The sequence below is a fragment of the Prionailurus bengalensis genome, chromosome B1 (genome assembly GCF_016509475.1).
Source record: "Prionailurus bengalensis isolate Pbe53 chromosome B1, Fcat_Pben_1.1_paternal_pri, whole genome shotgun sequence".
Lineage (NCBI taxonomy): Eukaryota > Metazoa > Chordata > Mammalia > Carnivora > Felidae > Prionailurus > Prionailurus bengalensis.
The window spans coordinates 48630444-48647572 of record NC_057344.1 but is presented as its reverse complement, the minus strand read 5'-3'; positions in this window follow the sequence as shown (position 1 = coordinate 48647572).

Genomic DNA, 17129 nt, shown 5'->3' with positions numbered 1-17129 from the left:
ATACAGTTTCTCAGGTCTGCTGGTCTCTGATATTTGCCCCCTGATCTCTCTCATCCCTCCCGCTCTTTTCTGCCTCCTGAGTCCTATTCCTGTCCATTCACTCTGTCCTTGGACTCAATTCTTCTCTCACTCAGCACCTTCTTAAAGACAAAGGCTAATTTGAACCCACTCTGACAACACTTAAAAGCAAGTCATACTGCTTTCAAGTAAAGGCATGCCAGAAAAAAGTCCCAGTTGATTTAAAGGAATCCAACAAAACCCAGGACCAATAATGTAGAATTCAAAATGTCTGGCATTCAAAAAAAACTTCATCAGGCATACAAAGAAGTAAGACACTATAACATTTAGTCAGGAGAAAAATCTATGGATGCAAATCTAGAAATGGTGGCTGTGATGGAATTAAGCAAGATTTTAAGATTTCTACAAATGTGCTCCATATGTTCAAGAAACTAGTGGGAAGTATAGATAGAAGAAATAGAAGATATAAAAAAAAAGACCCAAATGCATTTTCTGGAATGAAAAATACAATATTGGAAAAAAAATACAGGGGGTGATATTAATGGCTGGTTAGTTACAGCAAAGGGAAACTTGAAGTTAAAGACAAAGAAATAAAAAGTATCTAAAACTAAGCAAGGAATGAAAAGGACCAAAGAAATGAAAAGGACAGCAGTGACCTGTGGAACAAGATAAAATGCTTTATCTTATGTGTAATTAGAGTCTCAGAAGGAGAGGAGAATGTTGCGGGTGGTGAGGGAACAGAAAAACATAGGAAGAAATAATGGCTGACAGCTTTGAGATTTCATAACAAGTATAAGCATCAGATTTAAAAATCCCAACAAGCCCCAAGGAGGATAAACAGAGAAAAATCATACCAAGACGCACCCCAACCAAAATGCTGAAAAAAAAAATGATAAAGAGAAAAAGCTTGAAAATAGCTTACGGAAGAAATACTTTACATACAGAGGATCAAAGCAAAGAGGGATAGTTCACTCTTGTCAGAAAATAATTGTTATGGGCTGAACATGAACTCCCCAAATTCCTATGCTGAAGCCCTAACGCCCAGTACTTCAGAATGTGATTGTGTTTGGAGATAGGTCTTTAAAGAAGTAATTCAGTTAAAATGAGATTGTATGGTGGTCCCTAATCCAATCGGACTGCTATTCTTTTTTTTTTTTTTAATGTTTATTTTCGAGAGAGAGAGAGAGGGAGAGAGAGAGAGAGGGAGAGAGAGAATGAGCGAGGGAGGGGCAGAGAGAGAGGGAGACACAGAATCCGAAGCAGGCTCCAGGCTCTGAGCTGTCAGCACAGAGCCCGACGCAGGGTTTGAACTCACGGACCGTGAGATCATGACCTGAGCTGAAGTCAGACGCTCAGCCGACTGAGCCACCCAGGCACCCCTGACTGGTGTTTTCATAAGAGGAGGAGGTAAGGACGTGTACAGAGGAAAGACCATGTGACAAAGGAAAGACACAGCAAGAAGACGGCCATCTGCAAGTCAAGGAGAGAAGCCTCCGAAGAAATCAACCCTGCAGAGACCTTGATCTTGGACTTTCCAGCCTCCAGAACTGTGAGCAAATAAATGTCTGTTGGGTAAGCCACCTAGTCTGCAGTAGTTTGTATGGCAGCACTAACAAACTAATAAAATAATGAAGCAAAATCTTTAAAGTTCTGAAAGGAAAAAAAACTGGCAACTAAAAATTATAACTGCAACAAAAATATCCTTCGAGAACGAAGGTGATTCAGATCACCAATATCTGAGAGAATTCATTGCCAGCAGATCTGAACTAAAAGAAATGATAACAAACTTTCCTCAAGGAGAAGGAAAATGCTATCAGATTTATGTAAAATAGTATCAGGAACCATAAATATGTGGGTGATATAAACACATTTGTTTTCTTATTTAAAAATGTTTAAAGCAAAATTAATGACAGTGTAGTGAGGGCTTTTTAACACATAAAAATGAAATGTATTACAAGAAGGAACAAAAGATTGGAGGTCTGAAATGGAGGTATTTATAAGGTTTTCATACTATAGGAGAGGGGTTATGATGTTTAACAAGAGACTGAAGTAAGTTGAGGATGTATGTTATAAGCCTTAGAGTAACAATGAAAACAACAACACCAAGAAAGATGAGAACCAGAAAAACAGAGAGGTGTAGCTAATAAGCCAAGACTGGGGATAAAATAGAATATTAAAAAAAAATCCAATCCAAAACAAGACAAGAGAAAAGAAACAAAGGCCAAGTGGGACAAATGTAAAGCAAATAGCAAGATGATTTATTTACATCTAACCACACTAATAATTTTTTCATTTATTTCCTTGAGTTTTATTGAGATATAATTGACATACAGCACTGTAAAAGTTTAATGTGTACAACATAATGACTTGACTTACGTATATTGTGAAATGATTACAATACGTTAGCATCCATCATCTCATATAGATACAAAAGAAAAAAAAAGAAAAGAAAAAGAAAAAAATGGATTTTTCTTGTGATGAGAACTCAGAATTTACTCTTAACAACTTTCACATATACCATATTGATAATTCCATTAAATTTAAAGGGTCTAAACACTCCAATTAAAATGTACAGACTGTCACGTTGGACAAAAAAGCAAGATGCAGCTATTTGCTAGACACAGGTAACCCACTTTAAATATAAATACAAAGGTAGGTTAAAAGTAAAAGGATAAATTAAGATATATCATGCAAGTAGCAATGAAAACCGAGCTGGAATGGCCACATTCATATCAGACAAATTAGATTTCAGGACAGGGATTATTGCCAGGCACAAAGGGAGAAAATATATAACAACAAAGGAGTCGATTTATCAAAAGAAAATAATAATTATGGATATATGGGCATCTAATAACAAGAACTTGAAAATACACAAAACCTGATAGAACCGAAAAGAAAATCAGTTGACCAACCTGACCAACTAAAACATTATATCCAACAATAACAGAATGTACATTCTTTTTCAAATTCACATGGAATTCATCAAGAAGGACTATATTCAGGGCCATAAAACAAGTTCCAAAACATTTAAGAGGATGGAAATGATACAAAATAAGTTTTTTGACCATGATGGAACTGAAGTAGAAATCAGCAAGAGAGATATGTGGAAATCCCCAAATATCTAGGAATTAAACAACATACTTAAATCCATGGGTGAAAGCATAAATCACAAGAAAAATTAGAAATATTTTGAACTGAATGAAAACAAAAACATATGAAAAATTATAGGATGCAGCTATAGAAATGCTTAGGGAGAAATTTGTATCTTTAAATGCCTATGTTAGAAAAAGAAGATCTGAAGTCCATCTTAAGAATTTAGAAAGGGAAGAACAAATTAACCCCAAAGAACTGAAAGGAAAGCATAAAGATAAGAACAGGGCACCCAAGTTGGCTCAGTCAGTTAAGCATCTAACTCTTGGTTTTGGCTCAGGTCGTGATCTCGTGGTTCTTGGGATCGAGCCTGTGTCAGGCTCTGTGCTGACAGCATGGAGCTTGCTTGGGATTCTCTCTGTCCCCCTCTCTCTGCCCCTCCCCTACTCTCTCTCTCTCTCTCTCTATATATATATGTATATATATACATATATATATAAATACACATATATACACATGTATATATATAAATAAATAAATATTTAAAAAAACCAGAGAGATAATAGCCAATTATTTCTCTGGATGAAGATATAGAAATGACAGTACCCCATGGATAATGTTGAGTTTGGTTTCCTTGCAAGTGTGATGCAGAGTAATGTGTCTCAAACTGGACACGTGACACGTGGGGATATGCAAAGCTACAAGATAAAAATTTCACATCTTCCTAGAGGATTATTTTTATTGGAAAGTTGGGAGAAAATCTTGTTATGGTAAATATGAAAATCAAATACAATACAAAAATGTACCTAGATTTTTAAATTGCAGTCAAAGCACATCATGTAAAAGCTACCATTTTAACTATTTTTAAGTGTACAGTTTAGTAAGTGTTAAACATATTCACATTGCTGTGAAACATATTTCCAGCAATTTTTCATCCTGCAAAACTGAAACTCTGCACTCATTAAACCACTCCCCTCCCCTTCTCCCTCCCCTCAGCCTCTGGTAACCCCCACTCTACTTTCTGTGGCTATGAGTTTAATTGCTTTAGATACCACATATAAGTGGAAGCAGACAATATTTATCTTTTTGTGACTGGCTTATTTCAGTGAACATCAAGTCGTTAAGGTTCAGCCATATTGTAACATGGGACATGATTTCCTTTCTTTTCAAGAATTGTATGAATTCCGTTGTATGAATACATCACATTTTGTTTATCCATTTATCCATTGGTAGACATCCTCTTTTTGGCTAATGTGAATAATGATGATGGGAGCATATGAACATTACAGAGGGTTAGCTCTGTCTACTATATTCCACAAACCCTAAGGATCAATTTTCACTCTTCTCTACCATTAGGCTTACTTGGTAGAAAAGTTTGGGTAGTCCCAGGGTAGTGGTTAAAAACACGGTCTTTACAACCAGCGCAACCTGGATTTATGCATACCGATCTCTTATTAATTACCTCTGTGAATCTTGGTAAGTGACTAAACTTTGGAAGCCTTTTTTAACTCTCTGTAAAACGAAGATTCAGTAAGTACTATAGCTGCAACGCTTAACACAGTGCCTGGCACACGACTAATGTTCAATAAATAGTAGCTAGTGCTATTCTATTGTTGTTTTCTATAAATGACACCAAAGTCTGGTTCCTCTTCCTAATGATAGTGTTATCATAATGTTGTCTTCATGACTTGAAAATATCATTTCTACCCTTACTTCTATTCCATGTATCTCCAATAATTACTTGCATGTGATGTTTACAAATTCCTCAAATTTGTTTCATTCTGGTATAGGTGCTTTCTAGTTGGCCTGTATTTCTTAAAATGTGATGCTCACCCTCATGTACTGCTTTTCTAAACCCAAATATGTTGGGTCATTTTAGCAAGCCATTTGGCAATATTTAACATGACCCTTAAAAATGCCCATACCCATTTATTTAGGTATATTTCTTCTAAAAATCTAAAGAAATATTCTGAAATACAAAGCTGCATCAACATTAATGTTCATCAAAGTGTTAAATATAAACATGCAAATAATGTAAATGTTTAGCAATAGGGAAATAATTTAAAAAGTAGACAAAAAAGGGGCACCTGGGTGGCTCAGTTGGTTGAGCGTCTCTTTTTCGGCTCTGGTCATGATAACAGGATAGTGGGATCTGTCCCCATATCAGGCTCTGTGCTGAGTGTAGAGTCTGCTTGAGATTCTCTCTCTCTCTCTGTCTTCTCCCACCCACCCGCCCCTCTCTTCTTCTCACACTTGCTCTCTCTCTCTCAAAACAAGTAGGGAACAGTTATATAATAAATATTTATTAAAAATTTTAATGTTATAGCGAGTGTGATTCAGCAGTCCCTATGAAATAAAAAAATTATATAATATTAAGTAGAAAAAGCAAGATAATTCTCAACCATACAAAATTATATGGGCATAAACACAGCGACATGCTAATTTATGCATTAAGTCTTTCATTTTACTAAGATCCTATTATGGGTTAGGTCTTGTGCAAGGTTCTGAGGACACATATAAACACGATTAAAATTCCTATTCTGAAATGTCTTGCAATCTAGCTAAGACAGAGTTTTAAAATATTGTAATAAGTTCTATAATGAAAGTATATGCTTCACGTGCAGAGGGCAGGCCTTACTCTTCAGGGGAGGGGGAGGAGGCGGGGGCAAGAAGGGTACACAGAGGAATCATGTCTAAGCTAACTTTTGGAGGATAACTGGGAAAAGGTAAGGCCAGCAGAGGATGGAAAGAAAAGAATGGGGGACAGAAGTGGAGAGCCTTCCAGACCAAGAGAAGAGCAGGTGCAAAAGTGAGAATGTCACATGGCATTCTGGAAGTGACAAGTGTCTCCCCAAAGCAAGGATTTATGTTAATATGTGGAATTGCCAAGAGCTGGAGCTGGAAGGACTGGCAGGATTCTTCACATGGCCTGGAGGGGTGGGAGCTAACCAGTGTGGGCGTGGTCCTGTGAGTCTTATGGGGCGTTTCAGGCAAGAGAACAACACACTTGTAATTTGGGAGGCCATTAGCAGCGAGGAAAGGGCTGTGACCAGAAGCAGGAGTCTGGTGGGGAGGATACAGAAGAAGACCAGGCAGGGTAGGAGCCTGCACTAAGAATGTGATGGTGAGAAGGGACACTGGGTGGCTCAGTCAGTTAAGCGTCCCACTCTGGATTTTGACTCAGGTCATGATCTCACAATTCATCAGTTCGAGCCCCACATCGGGCTCCATGCCACCAGGGCCGAGCCTGCTTGGGATTCTGTGTCCCTCTCTCTGTGCCTCCCCTGCTTGCACTGTCTCTCTCTCAAAATAAACAAAAATAATGTGATGGTAAGGGAGTGGAGGGAGGGATTGAAACAGGAGGAATCAACAGAACTTGGTGACTGAATAGAGAGATTTCCACGTTTCTGGCTTGAGCAGATGGGCAGATGGTGCTGCCATCATCAAGATGAGAGTATGGGAGGAGGGGAAGGTTCCGTGAAGAAAGATTCGGTTTGGGGTGTGAGAAATTTGAGATGTGATTTCTTTAAGTAATATAATTAAGCTGATTTCTTGATTACAATTAAGTTACGTAATTTGCTGATGAGCCGTTTCTCACTAACACCATTAGGGAGTAGTGGGGTGCTGTGCTTAACAAGCGAAGTTAGGGAACAAGTAGACATAAGCAATCTCAGAAGCAGGAACCGCAGTAATATCCCAATATTCACATGGTTGAGTGAAGTTTCAGCCCTAGCTATAAATACATGAGAAAATATATGCTTGAATGTAGAGTAACTAATTAATGCTAAGTGTGGTGCACATTTTAACTTGCCTTGAGCATAACTTCAAATTATCATAAGTCATTGCGGCCGCAGGGAGTCTGTTTCATAACTACGTGTTTAGTTTGCATCCCGAAACTTTGGATAAAGACTCCTCACTTCCCAAACTCCCTTACTGCTAGGTGTCAGTTTACCAATTTTTGACCAGGAAATGGAATGAGGACAATACGATTTCCAGGAAGTAGGGTTTTTTTTTAATTAATTTTTTTTCACATTTATTTATTTGGCAGGGGGGAGGGGCAGAGAGAGGGAGACAGAAGATCTGAAGCAGGCTCCACTCTGTGAGGGCAGAGACCGATGCGCGGCTCAAACTCAGGAACCATGAGATCATGACCTGAGCTGAAATCAAGAGTCGGCCACTTCACTGACTGAGCCACCCAGGTGCCCCTCCCGGAAGTGTTTTTAATTGGAGAAGTGTGCCCTTTTTCTTCCATTTCCTATCTCCTGCTGGATTGACCATTGGTGGGATGGCTGGAGCTGGGTCAACCATCTTGGATCCTGAGGTGAAAATAGGAAAAGAAGTATACATGGGGGCAGAAGCCTGGATCCCTAACAGCACAGGCACCAAACATACTTCAGACATTTGAAAGAGAAATAAACCCTTTTGTGAGTGTGTGTGTGTGTGTGTGTGTGTGTAACAATTGGATCTAATCATATTGAATTTAATTTCTGTTTTCATTAGTAACATTAATATAAAATTGTCTTCCCAGTGCCCTGACATTGTAATAATGCTGTGGGAGCACTGGGGTCATGGACATGAATAAAAGGACTATAAAACTTGCGTTCTCTTGGGGAAGAATCACCCACCACCTACCACACAGCCATAGGTGATCGGTTCCGGTTCCGTTGCTGTTATTTGCTGGAGGCACAGAAGAGGGGGTCATTAGCTCAGGTTGAATGAGAATGACATTTAAGCTGAATCCTCAGGGTAAGGAGGCAGTCACCAGGTATGGAAGGAGTGTGGGGAGAGGACATTTCGAGGATCATACAGCATGGATAAAGGCAATGGCTATGTGCAACTTCTAGGAACGTTCTCTGGAAGACTATGTGTTTAGGGAACAGTGTGTTATCCAGAATAGCCAGAATGACATTTGCAATGGGACTGGCAGAAGATGAGCCAGGGAAGGGCCCCAAATGTCAAACTAAGTAATTCACACCTAATCTACAGGTAGTTAAGAGCCATCTAATAATCTGCAAAGATAAGAAGTCTAGTCCCAGCCTGCCAGGGCAATGATCACACAATTCCATTTTCAGAACATCAATCTGTTGGCAGCAAAGTAGCGAAGGGACTTCCTGTAGAAATACAATATAATTACGATGTCTTTTCAGAGACTCAAATAATTTTTTGGGCAAGAAGTGGGAGTTCGGAGAAGGAAAGGAGGGAGGGAGGGACACACGCACACACACACACACACACACACACACACACACACAGAATGTGTACGTTGGACATATTTAATAGATGCTCCAGATGGTAGATAAGGGAGAGAAGAAAGCCTGAAGCCTGAATAAGAAAAGATTTCCAAGGAATGGAAGGAAGGATCAAGACGAATTTTGAAAAGTTTAATTAAGATCATGGGAGATTTTTGCCTTAGGGAAGGAGAAAACTGTGTCTAAATTTATTCGTAATGAGATCTTCACACTTTCTTCCTTGGTCTATTTTTGTGGCTTCTTTGCAGGTGAATGGTAATAGAGGTTAAATGTCTGTTTAGTTTGGTTTCTAGAAATGTTATATGTGGTATTTATTTAATTTCAGGTTTATTTTTTTTATAAATACCCAAGGGAAATTTTATAATTTTAAAATTAAATTCTGCACTGGGAACCAGAGAAGAAAACAGACATGAGATGTCTCCTGTATGCACTATGGCCCTTAGACAATCTCACTTCATTTGGTTTACTCATCACCATAACCCTATGAGGTAGACATTATTGCACCCATTTCACAGAGGTTGCCGATGGTCTCAGAGATTGAGGATAGTGCCCAGGTTCTTTCTAAGTGGAAGAACCAGGATTTGAAATCTTTTTTTTTTTTTTGAGAGAGAGACAGGGAGAGAGAGGAGGAGGGGGGAGGGGCAGAGGGAGGAAGAGAGAGAATCTTAAGGAGGTTCCTTGCTTAGCATGGAACCTGACAGGATGGGGTTTGACCTCACGACCCAGGGTGGGGTTGACCTCACGACTGTGAGATCATGACCTGAGCTGAAACCAAGAGTTTGATGCTTAATCCACTGAGCCACCCAGCCCCCGCCCCCCAGCCCCACAGGATTTGAAATCTAATCAGCTTGACTGTAGAACCTATGTTCTTTTGAAACACAAAGAACATTCTGGCTCTGCCTTTCACAGGCTGAGAGAATTAGGGCTTTGTCATACAGCTGTAATGAGGTGAACTAAGTTATGCTCTGAATTCCCAAAGGAGACACCTCTGGGTACCTTGAAATGAGGCACACTAGTGATTCCAGGTTAATTTTCTCATGGGAAGGAAATAGAGCACTCATCCATTTTTTCTTGTTGGCAGTTTTATTTGGGTCCCTTGAATCTATGCAGAAAAGACTTCTAAAGCCACATGTAATGCTCTGGCCTCAGCGAAACAGGGGAGATAGCTGAACAATCCTAAGCCACCTTAAATCACCTAATCTCTTCACATATAAACCATATGCTTCTTTGAAAGGTGAGGACTATAAGGCTCTTGATTCATATGGGAAGCTTCAAGAACACGGGGATGCCTTATGTGCTGTTTTTAGTCCGTTTGCTTCGGAAGTCTTGAATGTCTCAAAAATCAAACAGGATATTAATCTATTTTAACTTCTAAAATTCAAGAGAGGTATTCGAACACTCATGGTAATGTGCATTTAGTTTCCTTACTTCCTTTCCTCCATGGTGATTTCATGGAATTGCCATACATGTGGAGGTAGAAATATGGTCTTATGGGTCGAAAGCTCTGTCTTCAGACTGTGGGACCCTGATGCAGAGACAGGAAATGGTCGAAGACATACAAGCACCTTCTATTGCCCTAAAGACCAGACGTCAAGAGTTCACACATTTTGGCATTTCTCTTTCCAATCCTAGCTATTAATGTTTCTTTTTTGCAAAGCCCTCTGGCCTCCCGGCATTGTGCCCATCATGAAATACGTATTTCCAACTCTATGCCTTCCCTCCTGCCTCCCTCCTCCTTCCCTCGCGCTTCTCCTTCATCTATTTATTTGCCTCTGATTAAATTATTTGAGAACCTAGCCAGCACTCAGTGGGCTGCTTAGGAAATGCTTGTGGAGAACTGACAGGTGGCACACCCCTGGGGGAACCCTCCTTTCCGCTGCCTGGCGGGTAATGGAAGTACAGCTCCACTCTCAAAACCCCCCCGGGGACCCAGCTCTGTTCTCCACCTTTTTTTATTCCTGGTGTTTCTCACTCTACTTCCTGAGAGTCTTCTGTTTGCTCACACATTGCCCACCGTTGTCCTCTGATGCTCATCTTTCAGATCCTCAGGATTCTTGATGCTGGCTTTCTGCTGTTGTCTGGCCTACAGACCTGGTGTGCTCTGTTGGTCTCAGAAATACCAGGACGTGCAGCTCTCTGCTTCCCTGAAGGACTGACAGTGATCGCGATGCCTATAGCTCATCTGTGGGATGGTGGTAATATAGTTGTGGCAAGTCACAGAGGCAGTGTCTGAGGCTTTACTGTGGTACAGGAAATATAATAAACACTTAATAAAACATTAGATCTTATCATTAGCTTCCTTTACATGCCTGTGCTTCCTCACACCTGGGATTACCTGACTTTTCTTGATTAGTTTTGGAAAAGTTTCAATTATTATTTCTTAATCGTGTATGCTGCCTAGAAGCCAGACACTTTACTTTTTTTTTCTTAATGCTTATTTATTATTGAGAGACAGAGAGAGACAGAGCGTGAGCAGGGAAAGGGCAGAGGGAGGAGGAGACACAGAATCTGAAGCAGGCTCCACGCTCTGAGCTGGCAGTACAGACCCCGACACGGGGCTCGAACCCACAAACCGCGAGATCATGACCTGAGCCGAAGTCAGACACTCAACCGACTGAGCCACCTAGGCGCCCCTAGAAGCAAGACATTTTAAATATAAAGAGATAAAGAAGTTTAAAGTAAAAACAATAAAAACAGACATGCTAACGCTAATCCAAACAAAGTTGGTCTGGCTTTCTCATAGGCAGCATATAACTGAGTTCTGTTTTTCTACTCAAACTATTTTTATCTTTCAACTGGCATGTTTAGATGATTTTATATATATATATATATATGTTTTTCTTTTTTTTTCTTTTTAGAGAGACAGAGTTCGAGCCAGGGAGGGGCAGAGGGAGAGAGAGAGAATCTGAAGCGGGTTCCATGCTTATCACAGAGCCCGACTTGGGACTCAATCTCACAAATCATGAGGTCATGACCTGAGCCAAAATCGAGAGACGGACACTTAACCGACTAAGCAACCCAGGCGCCCTGAACTACCTTATGAGCCAGTAATCACACTACTGGATATTTACCCAAAGAATAAAAAAACACTAATTTGAAAAGATATATGCACCCGTAAGTGTATAGCAGCATTAATTACAATAACCAAATTATGGAAGCAGCCCAAGTGTTCATCGATAGATGAATGGATGAAGAAGATGTGGTGTACACACACATACACACACACATATATGCATATGTAATGTATTATGAGTAATATTACTCAGGCATAAAAAAGAATGAGATCTTGCCATTTACACAATATGGATGGATCTACCCATATGAAATATTATGAACATGAAATATTATGTGTATGAAACATTATGTATAATATGAAATATTATATGAAATATTATGTATTATATGAAATATTATAAACATGAAATATTGTGTATAATATGAAATATTTTGTAAAAGAAATATGTATAATATGAATTATGTATAAAAATATTATGTATAATATGAAATCTTATGTATAAGACATTTTACATATAATATGAAATATATATGAAATATTATCTATATGAAATATTACATATAATATGAAATATTATGAATATGATATATTATGTATAATATGAAATATTATCTATAAGATGACATATTATGTATAATATGAAATATGAAATATGTATGAGAAATAATATGTATAATATGAAATATTATATATAAGAAATATGTATAATATGAAATATTATGTAGAAGATATATTATGTATAATATGAATTATGTATAAGATATATTATGTATAATATGAACTATTATGTATAAAATGAATTATGTATAAGATATATGTATATGAAATATTATGTATATGAATATTATGTATACTATGAAATATATATAACATGAAATATTATGTATACTATGAAATATTATATATAACATGAAATATATATAATATGAAATATTATATATAACATGAAATATATATATGAAATATTATATATAACATGAAATAGTATATATAACAAACATAAATATTATATATAACATGAAATATATGTAACATGAAATATTATAGATAAGATATATTATGTATAACATGAAATATTATGAATATGAAATATTATGTGTAATATGAAATGTATGAATAATATGAAATATTACAAAAATGAAATATTATGTATAATATGAAATATTATATACATGGACACATAAGATCTAAGTTATTCAGTTATATTTCAGTTGTATACCTCCTTAGGTACACACCTAACAGCGACCACACAATAAGAGGAGACAATGTTGATGCATGTTTTCACAGAGTGGTTTGCCCAAAGCTAGAGTCTCACGCATTTTCTCTTCCTCTCTTGACCTACCCTGTGTTCTGATTTCATCTAATCCCACGGTTTAAAAACCGTGTTTAGTTGGATGTCTTCTGAATCATCTATATCGGGTCTTTCTAACTCCCCTGAGCTACAGACTCTAGACGGACACTGTCGCTCTTACTTAGATCTTACTGGACACCGCATCCTAGACGAATCCTCAAACCAGTGCCCAAGGCCGGTGGCCCTTTGCTTTCTTCCTGATTTCTCTGTAGCTCTCACAGAAAGACACAACAATGAGATTAAAGCCCAAGTCTTCATGGAAAGCCTTCCACGCCCTTCTCTGTGTCCTATGATCTGCGTGTGTTCCCCATGCCAGAGGTCCTGAACCAATGCCAGGATATGAAATATTACATATGATATGAAACATTATATAAAATATGAAACATTACAAATCATATAAAATATGACATATGATATGAAATATTACAGATGATATGAAATAATATAGATGATATGAAATATTACAGATGATATGAAATAATATAGATGATATGAAATATTACAGATGATATGAAATAATATAGATGATATAAAATATTACAGATGATATGAAATATTATATAAGATATGAAATATTACACATGATATGAAATATTACACATTATATAAAATATTATATATGAAGACATAACATGTAAGTTATTCAGTTATATTTCTGTTGTATACCTATCCTTAGGTATACAAACAACAGCGACCACAAAATACGAGGAGACAATGTAGATGCATGTTTTCACAGACAGAATGGTTTGCCCAAAGTTAGATTCTCATGCATTTTCTCTTCCTCTCTTTACCTACCCTGTGTTCTGTTTTCATCTAATCCCACAGTTTAAAAACCGTATTTAGTTGCATGTCTTCTGAATCATCTATATCGGGTCTTTCTAACTCCCCTGAGCTACAGACTCTAGATGGACACTGTCACTCTTAGATCTTACTGGACAGTGCATCCTAGACATATCCTCACACCAATCCCCAAGGTCGGTGGCCCTTTTCTTTCCTCCTGATATCTCTGTAGCTCTCACAGAAAGAGATAACAATGAGATTAAAGCCCAAGTCTTCATGGAAAGCCTTCTACGCCCTTCTCTATATCCTATGACCTGCATGTGCTCCCGATGCCAGAGGTCCTGAACCAATGACAGGAAAGAAAATCATATATATACTATGAAAAATATTATATATCATATGAAATATTATAGGTGATAGAAAATATTACAGAGGTTATGAAATATTATAGATGATATGAAATATTAGAGATGACATGAAACAATATAGATGATATGAAATATTGCAGATTATATGAAATATTGTAGATGATATGAGATATTACATATAATATGAAATATTACAGATGATATGAAATATTATATATGAAGATGTAACACATAAGTTATTCAGTTATATTTCAGTTGTATACGTCCTTAAGTATACAAACAACAGCGACCACAAAATAAGAGGAGACAATGTAGATGTATGTTTTCTCAGACAGGGTGTTTTGCCCAAAGCTAGATTTTCACGCATTTTTCTTCCTCTCTTTACCTACCCTGTGTTCTGTTTTCATCTAATCCCACAGTTTAAAAACCGTATTTAGTTGCATGTCTTCTGAATCATCTATATCGGGTCTTTCTAACTCCCCTGAGCTACAGACTCTAGACGGACACTGTAACTCTTACTTAGATCTTACTGGACACCGCATCCTAGACGTATCCTCAAACCAGTGCCCAAGACCGGTGGCCCTTTGCTTTCCTCCTGATTTCTCTGTAGCTCTCACAGAAAGAGACAACGAGATTAAAGCCCAAATCTTCATGGAGAACTTTAAACGCCCTTCTCTGTATCCTATGACCTGCATGTACTCCTGATGCCAGAGGTCCTGAACCAATGCCAGGATATGAAATATTACATATCATGAAATATTATATATCATGTGAAATATTACATATAATATGAAATATTACATACAATATGAAACATTATATATAATATGAAATATTACATATAACATGATATATTATGTATAATATGAAATATTACAGATAATATGAAATATTACTTATAATATGAAATATTATAGACACTATTAATATTACATATAGTGAAATATTACAGATGATATGAAATATTATATATGATATGTAATATTACATATGATATGAAATATTATGTGTAATATGAAGTAGTGTTTTTTCTACCATGAAAAAAAAATATTACATTGATGGTAGTCCTACAATCTTTGTCATCATGAAATCCTAAGAATTAACCATGCATGAAAATGATAAAGGCAGTAGTCATAATAGGATGTTTTATTTCATGAGGAGCCCTCCTAACCTGAAAAGAATAAAGGACATAATGAGTGTTTAGTCTGGATTAAGGGTATTGAGTAAGGAAGTGGGCAGTCAGAAAAAAGTAGGCTTCCCCAGGAAGAACCTAACAAAGATTTGTCTTGTTGGAGTCAAAAACAGTATGTTTAAAATTTTTTGATATTTATTTATGTTTGAGACAGAGAGAGAAAGAGCAGGGGAGGGGCAGAGAGAGGGGGACAGTGGATCTGAAGCAGGCTCTGTGCTGATAGAGATGGTGATGCAGGGCTTCAACTCCTGAACCAAACCATGAGATCACGACCTGACTCGAAGTCGGGTGCTCAACCGACAGAAACACCCAGGTGCCCCCAAAACAGTATGTTTAGCTTAACATCACAGAGAGCAGAAGAGGATGTGGGAGAGTCAAGTGTACCAAGTTCAGTGACATCAAAGCTAAGTATTAAAATTGAAGTCACATAGTTAAGAATTCAGAAACTGAATTATTTAATACCAAGCAAAGCAAAACAAGAGGCACAGAGAGTGGGGTGTTTGAAGCCATGTTTTCAAATGCCAGTTAACATTTAAACTATTCCATGGATGTCCTCAGCAATAAGAAAGGGCTGGGCCAGTCCTAAATGGCTTACCTATGTTAGGGAGTAACCTCACGGGACCCCTCTTCTGAGCCTTCCTAGCTCTTGCTGGTCCCCATGAGATACTTCTAAAGCATCCTCTCTGCTCTGTTTGGGAATTATTCTATATCTGTTTCCTGCCCTTTACACTCAAACCTCTCTCTGTTGGCAGCAGGTTTTACAATCTTCATCCTTTTTCTTGGATAGAGACTAACCCTGCAAATTGACCACCTAGATAGGTCTGCTTTCTTTTTTTCCCCTCCGAAAGTGTCTGCATGTGGGGTTAGCTTAGTATTTTTTAATCAAGATTTATTTAGTCAAACACATTGGTCTTATACACAGAGTAAATTCAACCCTTGGTATCAGAGATAAATGTTGAGTTCCAATTATCTCCAATTGTGGGACTTCCTAGTAAAACCCTTACTCAAATTCACGTTATGGGTGTTTTTCCACAGCAACAAATGAAATACAAGTCTTATACTACCTAGAAAGTAAAGAAAAGGAAACAGTTTACTCATGAAATTTACTATCAAATAAATTACACTTCTAAAACACTATCTTAAGAATTATAATTCTATCCAATTTCCATCTGAGTATGATCACTTGACTGTAGCAGCAAAACCAAATGAAAGACAATTCAAAATTACTGTAGAGGAGAAACAAAAAATTGGCAGTGTTTCTGGAACAACAGAAGAGATTTGTGAAGTAGCAATGACACGTCTAGACTCCCTAGAAATCAAATTAGGAGGATATAATTTAGTAGCAGGATTCACATTTATATAAATGTACATTTATAAAACACTATCCTAGGATTTAGAATTCTTTCAGACTACCATTAGAGCTATTGTAGAGTCACTTTGAAAATAGCAATACAACCAAAGGGGAAAAAGAAATCAAAATTACTGTACCAAGTCCAAGAAAAAAGACAAAAAAAATTCTTTGGTCATTCTGGATTATTCAAATGGGTTTGTTAACAATAACAAAAACATTAAAACAAGAGCATACTTACAAATAGAATCAAAAGAAAGCAATTTATAAGATTGACATTTAAATCATCTACAATTATAAAACATTACCCTAAAAATTATAATCCTACCAAGCTTCCAGTGAGCCAAAAGACAGCCTTCATTTTTGAATATGAATATTATATACAATATGAAATATTGTATATAATGTGAAATATTGTATATAATATGAAATTGGGGAAATTTGAACACAGACTCGTTATTAGGTGTTCATATAAGTTGTCATATGAACAGGGCGTGTTGAAAATGAAAGGGTCCGAAGGTATAAACTGGGTCTGTCCGGCAGACTTGGTTGCCCTGGTATTACTCATTTGTGTGGAATTGTTGGTAATTTTTAGGCTGACCATGTTATTCTATTTATTTTTTTGAGCTCTGTGCTAGAAAAGCAGTTCTTTTTTTTTAACTTGTTTTATTTTTTATTTTTAAAAATTTACATCCAAATTAATTAGCATATAGTGCA